The 8536-nt window shown below is 52.8% G+C and overlaps 1 long non-coding RNA gene across 1 annotated transcript; it reads right to left on the reverse strand.

Annotated features, from left to right (window-relative positions):
* Positions 1 to 628: 628 nt before the first annotated feature.
* On the reverse strand, positions 629 to 2477 carry LOC144242727 (uncharacterized). Its single transcript, XR_013338442.1, has 2 exons — positions 2084 to 2477; positions 629 to 923 (listed from the first exon to the last, which is right to left on the reverse strand). It is a non-coding gene; the product is annotated as an uncharacterized LOC144242727 (long non-coding RNA).
* Between the last annotated feature and the right edge of the window lie 6059 nt (positions 2478 to 8536).

Below are 8536 nucleotides of genomic sequence, written 5' to 3' on the forward strand. Positions count from 1 at the left end.
GTCCTCAGTAGTTTGCCGGACTGAGTTCTCTGTCCGTCTTACACATGTATGCGCACATCCATGCACACATGGACCCATGACATGCATTCCTAACACACACCCACGCCAGATAGCAGGTAGAAGTAGTACGTAATGGGGGTGTCTGGGTGGTTCAGTTGGTTGAGCGTCCGACTTCAGCTCATGTCATGATCTCACAGTTCATGGGTTGGAGCCCCACGCCGGGCTCTATGCTGACAGCTCGGAGCCTGGAGCCTGTTTGGGATTCCATGTCTCCCTCTCTCTCTGACCCTCCCCGACTTGTGCTCTGTCTCTCTAAAAATAAAAATTAAAAAAAAAAAGTAGTACGTAATAAATAGTCATAAAAAGAGCAAACTGCCAAAACATTTCGTACAGAGAATAAAGGCTACGGGTGACATAGAGAGACAAGGTCACCGGCCCTGCAGCATCCAAAAGTCTTCTGGTAGAATCAGGAGGAGGACATTGCTGTAAGGCGAGGGTCCCGGGGCATGGAGGGGCTGTCGGAGGAAACATTTTCGCTGCCAGCACACGTTCTTCGAGAACGTGATTTTTAACGATCATGGGGAAGTCCATCTCATGACAACCGCGATTTATTACACAACACGCCCTGTACACTTTGTACGTTTATGTGGTTGATCATTTTGGCTTGTAAATAACACCAAAATGAAAGTCTCTGTAAATAAATTTTTGCACGCATGTGAGTTTTCTTTGACGACAGATTCCTAGGGATGGAGTTAGTGGGCCGAAAGGTGATAATTTGAAAATATTCTTGATACTCATTGCCAGATCGCCTGCTGAAAGCACTGCCAATCCGGCCGTCGTCCAGCGGCGTGTAAAAGGCCCTTCCCGCCAGTCAGCTTGCCCGGGATGAAAAGAGGGCATAGTGTGGTGTGCGCTGTATGACCCTGTTTTAAAATGACACTTGTTTAAAGATAACCCGGGGGGTGCCTGGGTGGCTCAGCTGGTTAAGCGTATGATCTCAGGGTTTGTGGGTTGGAACCTCACGTTGGACTCTGTGCTGACAACGGGGAGCCTGGAGCCTGCTTGGGATTCTGTGTCTTCCTCTCTCTCTGCCCCTCCCCCACTCCCACTCTGTCTCTCTCTCTCTCTCTCTCTCTCTCAAAAATGAATAAACATTAAAAAAATAAAAGGTAACCCAAAATGCCTAACTCTGGGTGTTGGGGATTTAGAGGAGATGTATTTTCTTCTTTAAACTTTTCTGTATTATATAAATTTCCTAAGTAGTTTGTATATTCCTTATAACATTAAAAATGTTTTTAACATTTATTCATTTTTGAAAGAGAGAGAGACAGAGTGCGAGTGGGGGAGGGCAGAGAGAGAGAGGGAGACACAGAATCCCAAGCAGGCTCCAGGCTCCAGCACAGAGCCCGACGCGGGGCTCCAACCCAGGAGCTCGGGACCACGACCTGAGCCGAAGTTGGACGCTTCACTGACGGAGCCACCCAGGCGCCCCAAACCTTTTTTTTAAGTAGTGAAAGTAATGTCAGGACAACTGTGCGATCCCAGGTTTCCTGCTGACAGCAGTTTGTCTGAAGCAGCTGATTAGGGGGCTCGGAGGGGTTCCTTCAATCATCTGGGGACTTAAAACCCCTTCCCTGGGGCACCCGGGTGGCTCAGTCGATTGAACAGCCAGCTCTTGGTTTCTGCTCAGGTCATGATCCCACAGTTCGTGAGTTTGAGCCCTGCATCCGGCTCCAGGCTGACACTGTGGAGCCTGCTTGGGATTCTCTCTCTCTCTCTCTCTCTCTCTCTCTCTCTGCACCTCCCCAGCTCTGTCTCTTTCTCTGTCTCTCTAGAAATAAAGAAATAAATAAACTTAAAAAAAAATTAGGAACCCCCCGCTTCTCCTGAGTTCCGCCTCAGACTGATGGAGTCTACATTTTCGGGTGGGGCGGGGCCGAGGTGTGGGTATTTTTTAAAGTGACCCACGTACCCTGCATTAACTTGGGGGTGAACACCCCCCAAAACCGACGGATCTAAGGGAGGCGTTGAAGGCCACGCCGAAGACGTCACGCCGGCCAGGTGGGACGGAGCACACCTTTACCTGTGTGTCTGCCACGCCTCGGCTGCAGGTACAGGGTGGCCTGATTCTTATCCACCAACGGCTGCAGACAGTGAGTCAGAACCAAACCAAACTGCCTCTCTCATCAGGGCCGCCGGCGCCTCCTTCATTCCTGGGAGATCAGACGGGGGAAGCCGGGCATCGGCGGGCTTTGGCCCTCCCTTCCTGTGTCAGGGAAGCAAAACTGGTGGTCTCTCCCTTTTGGGGGAGGGGTTGTGTTGGAGAGAGAGAAGTGGGGGGGGTGTGGACGGGAGAGAGCTAAGGCCGGGCCGTGAACTCCTGCTTCCTCCAGGCCAATGGAGAGCGGCCGCCTCACGTTGGCTGGGCTCCCAGCCTCCTCTGAAGCCTGGAGATTAGGGCAATTCAATGCCTTGCTCCTCTCTGGTTCTTTCTATGGGGTGGGGGCTGGGCCTCCGCTGGTTCCCTCAGCAACAGGGCCCGGCTCCATTGTGAGGAGGGCCTGGGCGGGAAAGCAGCGGGGGAAGGAAGGGAGGAGCCGGGCCTTCCCTTCCCAGAGGTCACGGGGGGCTGTAGACACCCTAGAACCCTGGGTTCCAGAAGGGGAGGGGACCCTTGAGGGTCCTCGGTCCCTCCCAGGGTGGAGGAGGCCAGAGCCGAGCCTGTGGGCATAACAGAGCCCATTGTTAGGTGCTGGAGACCAGGGCAGAGGCAGGCTGGGCTACCCGCTGGGAGAGGAGGTGTTAGACAGAGTTCTAGCCTCTTTCCCTTCGATGACAAGGAGGGCGGGCCAGTCCCTGGCAAGCCCGCCTGGGGGCAGGCCTGGCCTTCAGCCTCACATCTGGCATTTTCTGACCAGCCTCAGCCGTTCTTTTTAAGCATATTTATTTATTTTGAGAGAGAGCAGGGGTGGGGGAGAGAGAGAGGGACAGGGAGAATCCCAAGCAGGCTCCATCTGCTGTCAGCGCAGAGCGCGATGCGGGGCTCGAACCCACAAACCGTGAGATCATGATGTGAGCGGAAACCAAGAGTCAGAGGCGTAACCGAGCGAGCCACCCAGGCGGCCCTTCCCCTCTGTTTTGCTGTGATCCTGTCTGTCTCCCTGACCTCAAGCCTTGTCCAAGCCGGCCACTGCGTGTCCACCTCCCCCACATTCCCTCCTCCCCTTCCTTTGCACACACCCCACACACACCCACTGCAAAAAACACAGGATCTCCCGTTCCCTTTCCAGGTGCAATCTTCTGTCAGGACAATCAAGGCTCTGCTGGCCTCGAGCGGGTCAGGAAAGCCATCCAGGCCTAAGGACATTAGGGCACTTTGGGAACCAATCAGGGAAACTTCGGATGGGTTCTGTCACTAGTGATTGTTAGAGGTCTCGGTGCTTAAACACACGAGCTTCCAGATCTGAGAAAACAGCCACTCTAGGGCGCCTGGGTGGCTCAGCTGGTTAAGCGTCCAACTTCGGCTCAGGTCATGATCTCAGGGTTTGTGAGTTCGAGCCTGGCATCTGCCTCACTGCTGTCCGTGCAGAGCCTGCTTCGGATCCTCTGTCACCTTCTCTCTCTGCTGTCCCCCCACAACCCCCACCCATCTCACATGCTGTCTCTCTCCCTCTCAAAAATAAATATTAAAAAAAATTCCCAAACTTAGCCACACTAAAAGTTTCCAGACCATACCCAAGGACTAAAATGTGACAATGTGATTAAGTCCCATAGAAATAAGTGTCATTGGGGGCGCCCGGGTGGCTCAGTCGGCTAGGTGTCTAACTTCAGCTCGGGTCATGATCTCACAGTGCTTGAGTTCAAGGCCCATGTCTGGCTCTGTATTGACAGCTCAGAGCTTGGAGCCTGCTTCGGATTCTGTGTGTGTCTCTCTCTCTGCCCCTCCTTTGCTCTCTCTCTCTCTCTCTCTCTCTCTCAAAGATAAAGTTAAAAAACATTTTTTTAAAAAAGAGAAAGAAGTGTCTTTTGCAGGGATAACTTGATGTTTTCAGTAATCTCCCTGATGCTGTTTCCTTAGGGACCATTTCAACCTGGAGACGATGGTAAGTAGGTGTCCTGTTAAGGACTAAGGAGACCCAGGCACCCGTTTCCTGAGGTGCCTCTGGCTGCCGACTGCAGCCCACCACAGAGGAACAGCACCCAGGGTCCAAAGGCCACAGCTGTGAACCCGACTCTGACCCCTCCCAGGGCCCGCTCTCCTCACCCCCACACGAATGAACCGAGCCCAGTTCCTTTCTCCCAGGGAGGGACAGGCGCCCCGGGCCAGTGGGGCTTCTGCACGTGGGGCCGTTTCCACGATCAAGAAAATTCCCATGTGCTGAACACGGAGCACTGTGCCCGGGACACAACAAGCACAGTAACACTGTCTTCAATGTTTCGGCCGTGGGAATGTGCCTGGGTTATCCCCATAGCTCACAATAACACAAGGATTGTCATTATCACAATTCACAGACACAGGGACAGAAGCTCAGGTAGGTTCCGCAGCTTGGTCACCCAGCATCACCCAGCCAGTTCGATGGAGCAGTGTGGATTTGAACTCAAACACTCAGCAACCCGAGGCGCCTGAGTGGCTCAGGCGGTTAAGTGTCCCACTCTTGGTTTGGGCTCAGGTCTTGATCTTCGTGAGATCGAGTCTTGCATGGGGCTCTGCCCTGACACTACGAAGTCTGCTTGGGATTGATTCTCTGTCTCCCTCCCTCTCTCTCTCTCTCTCTTAAAAATAAATTTATTTATAAGTTTATTTATATATAAATTTTTATTTATTTTTGAGAGAGAAAGAGAGAGTAAGACAGCGAGAGGGGGAGGTGCAGATAAAGAGGGAGGGGGGAACAGAGGATCCAAAGTGGGCTCCACACTGACAGCAGTGAGCCCCATGCAGGGCTTGAACTCGTGAACCATGAGATCGTGACCTGAGCCAAAGTCGGACGCTGAACCAGCTGAACCACCCAGGCGCCCCAATAAATAAATACACTTAAAAAAAACCACTCTGCAACTCGGGAGCTCTTTCCAAGGCAGCCACCGCCTCTCCCGCGTCATGACAGGTTTGTAAATGGTTTGCCTTCCCCGAGTCCTTAGCGGTTTGCCCCATGGAGAGGAGTCCATTATCCCGATGCGCCGGAAATCACTGCACCTAGTCCTTCAGGGGCAGCTTTGAGTGCCTATTAAGCAGGTAGGGAAAGAACAAGATCAATGCAGCGAACACGACGTTTCTGAGGCCCCCGCGTGGGCTCCCAGGTTCTCGGTCAAGGCTGCGGTTTGAAGGCCTCTAAGGAGAACTGCTTCACACACAGACACGGGAGGCGGGGTTTCCCTGGCTCATGTGATTTTGGGGGAAGGGGACGGTTCCCTACAGATGTAGCGTTTAGATCCAGATTGTCTGAAATGTGCCTGAAGAGCCAACACGAAATTATCCTTCTGAGGCCCCCATTCTGTTTAGGGTCCTGTCTTCAAACAAATAGGAGTGCTAGAAGGAAAGCACGGGCGGGGGCGCCTGGGGGGCTCGGTCGGTTAAGCATCCGACTTCAGCTCAGGTCACGGTCTCACGGTTTGTGGGTTCGAGCCCCGCGTCGGGCTCTGTGCTGACGGCTCAGAGCCTCTTTCAGATTCTGTGTCTCCCTCTCTCTGCCCCTCCCCACTCATTCTCTGTCTCTCAAAACTGAATAAATGCTAAAATAAATAAATAAATAAATAAATAAATAAAAGAAGGAAAGCACAGCAGTGCGGGGCCATCATCCTGCCTGGGCCTGGGGAGGGCCAGGGAACAGAGGGGACAAGGGCCTCGGTGTTTTTCCCAAGGCATCTGGGGAAGTATCTTTGATGTGTTATCTGTTTCGTGATCTGTGCTGGGTTTTCTTGCTCCTCTCTGCTAATTTTTGACCAAGAATGGAAAAGAGGGATGACAGAGGAGGGGGCCGGGGGGGGGTGTGGGGCAGTGGCAGGGNNTGTGAGCAGTGGCAGGGAGGGAGGTTGTCTCTCACCCAACACACACACACACACACACACACCCACCCCACCCTCTGTAGCATTTTTAGAGAATAACAGTGCCACCTGGTGGCGATATACGTGCAAAGCCTCCTCTAAACCTTAGCTGAGAATACATTACACAAGTTGTATTATTCTGTGCTTACTTGCTCTTGTTTTCTACAGTTGAAAGTCCCTCCTTACCCTCCCAGCTTTTTCTCAGAAAGTGAGCCAAACCATGAATGTGCTTCTGAGAAGTGCTGTAGAGCATTCCGGGAGGCCCTCGGGGCGAGAGAGACAACCCTTAGAAAAACAGCCTCCTGACAGAACTCTGAGTCCCTAGCATCTCATAACCCTGGCATCGTGCTTATTTGAAGAAGAGGCACAGGCTCGAGAATAGGCTGGATCGCAGAAATTGATTCTGGCCACTGTCCAACACTATGCCTTAAAAAATCAAATTTGTCAACAGGCTCCTGGGTGGCTCAGTTGCTTAAGTGTCCAGCTTTGGCTCAGGTCATGATCTCACGGTTTGTGGGTTTGATCCCCGTGTTGGGCTCTGTGCGACAGCTCAGAGCCTGGAGCCTGCTTCAGATTCTGTGTCTCCCTCTCTCTCTGACCCTCCCCTGCTTGTGCTCTGTCTGTCTCTCTCTCTCTCAAAAATAAATAAACATGAGAAAAAAAATCTGTAAATTACCAGAAGAGCAAGGAACCCTTTATTATCAATATCCTTCCTTCCTGCTTCTCTGACTCGAGCGCGGTCCCTCCAGCAGTGGCTCATCTCACTTTGCTGCACTTGTAAGAAATGTCATCCATTTGCAACACCCTGTGCACCCCCCGCCCAGTGCAGGACACCGCACAGCCAGCGGGGCTCTCACCGCAGCTGGTGACATTGGGGTAGATGTGAGCACGTGGGGAGGGGGTTTGTTTTCTCTCCCAGGACTGCCGCGCACAGGTCACAGCTGATCTTTATCTCCTGAGGTCCATGAGATAGTGAACACCATGAGCCGGGCTCCCTGCTTGGTACCTACATCACGAGTGTCCCGTACCTGCGGCTACGAACGCACCGGGAGGAACAGACCTACATGCGTGTGTGCAGCAAATATCTATGACTCAGGAGCACTGCAGAGTTTTCAGTGCTTTGGGATTTTATTTATTTAAAAAATGTTTAGTGTTTATTTTTGAGAGAGACAGAACACGAGCAGGGGAGCTGGAGAGGTAGAGGGAGACACAGAATCCGAAGCAGGCTCCAGGCTCTGAGCTGCCGGCACGGATCCTGACGCGGGGCTCGAACTCACAAACTGTGAGATCATGACCTGAGCCGAAGTCGGTTGTTTCACCGACTGAGCCACCCGGTTGCCCCCACTGTTTTGGGATTTTGAACGGACTCCTGACAAGCCATCACAATCACTGCCTGTGAGCCTTTTTTCTAATGTAGGGGTTCAAGGAGTTCTTTCCAAATACTAACTCATGGATCCTTGCAAAATCGTCTGGAAGTGACTGGCCAGGAAAATGAACAGCAGTTTATCATTAATCTGAGCACTGTGGCAGCAGAGTCAGGGCAAGAAACAAGCAGTTCTTCAAATGCCCTCCCTCCAATGTCTGGAGCAGGAAAACTCCCCGGTACACAGCCGGGTTCCGCACTGTGAGTGCTACGTAAGGGAGCCTCCTTATTCGCCCCGACGCAGGGAAGGAATCAAGCTCTAAAAAATAATTCTGGGTTTGTCTGTAGGCAGGACAGCAGAGGGGAGGCTTGGAGGGCTCACATCATCCCTCCTCCTCCCCAACAAGGGAATACAGGTGGAATCAGGCTGAAATGAATGTCAAGAGAGCGTCAAGGGGGAGGACGCAGATAGTGCTCCTGGGGACGCCAGCGCGTGCAGGAGGCGCTGGGAGGAGGGCCTGCTTCCTTCCCTTTTTAGCTCCTACTGGCTGCCTGTGTTCCTTCCGCCATCTTTAAAAAGGACACTTCCCAATCATCACCTGCTCCTTCCATGCCTGGCTCTCCCCCTATAAGGGTCTTTGGGGTGGCATTGGGCCACTCAGATCACGCAGGACAGTCTCTCCAGCTCAACACTGTTAGTCACATCTGCCGAATCCCTTTTGCCTTGTAAGGGCACATTCCCAGGTTCTGGGGATCAGGCCGTGGACAATTCTGGGGCTGCTCTTCTGCCTCCCACACTGGGAAATCAGGGAAGAGAGACTGAATGACATTGTGAGGAAGGCTTCCTGTAATACGGAAATCTTCCCATAACATCAATTTCTCTACATCCAAGGGCTACGGAAGTTTTCATCCATGGGCTGCCCTTTGGAGCTCTGAAAAGGGAACTGTGCTTCTTGACCCGTCCACCACCTTGGCTGCGAGAGGTCGCTCCTGGGACCCTCCTGAGCCAAGGGAGGGGAGACATCGGAGCAGCAGAAGCTTCTTCCTCCAGAAAGCAGAGAAAGCCCTCGGGAGCTCAGTTACCCACTGGGCCGGCCACTCGGGTCGCTGAGGTGTTGGCTTTGGCCACAGCAG

Source organism: Crocuta crocuta, unplaced genomic scaffold, assembly GCF_008692635.1.
Source record: "Crocuta crocuta isolate KB4526 unplaced genomic scaffold, BGI_CrCroc_1.0 scaffold36, whole genome shotgun sequence".
Taxonomy (NCBI): Eukaryota; Metazoa; Chordata; class Mammalia; order Carnivora; family Hyaenidae; genus Crocuta; species Crocuta crocuta.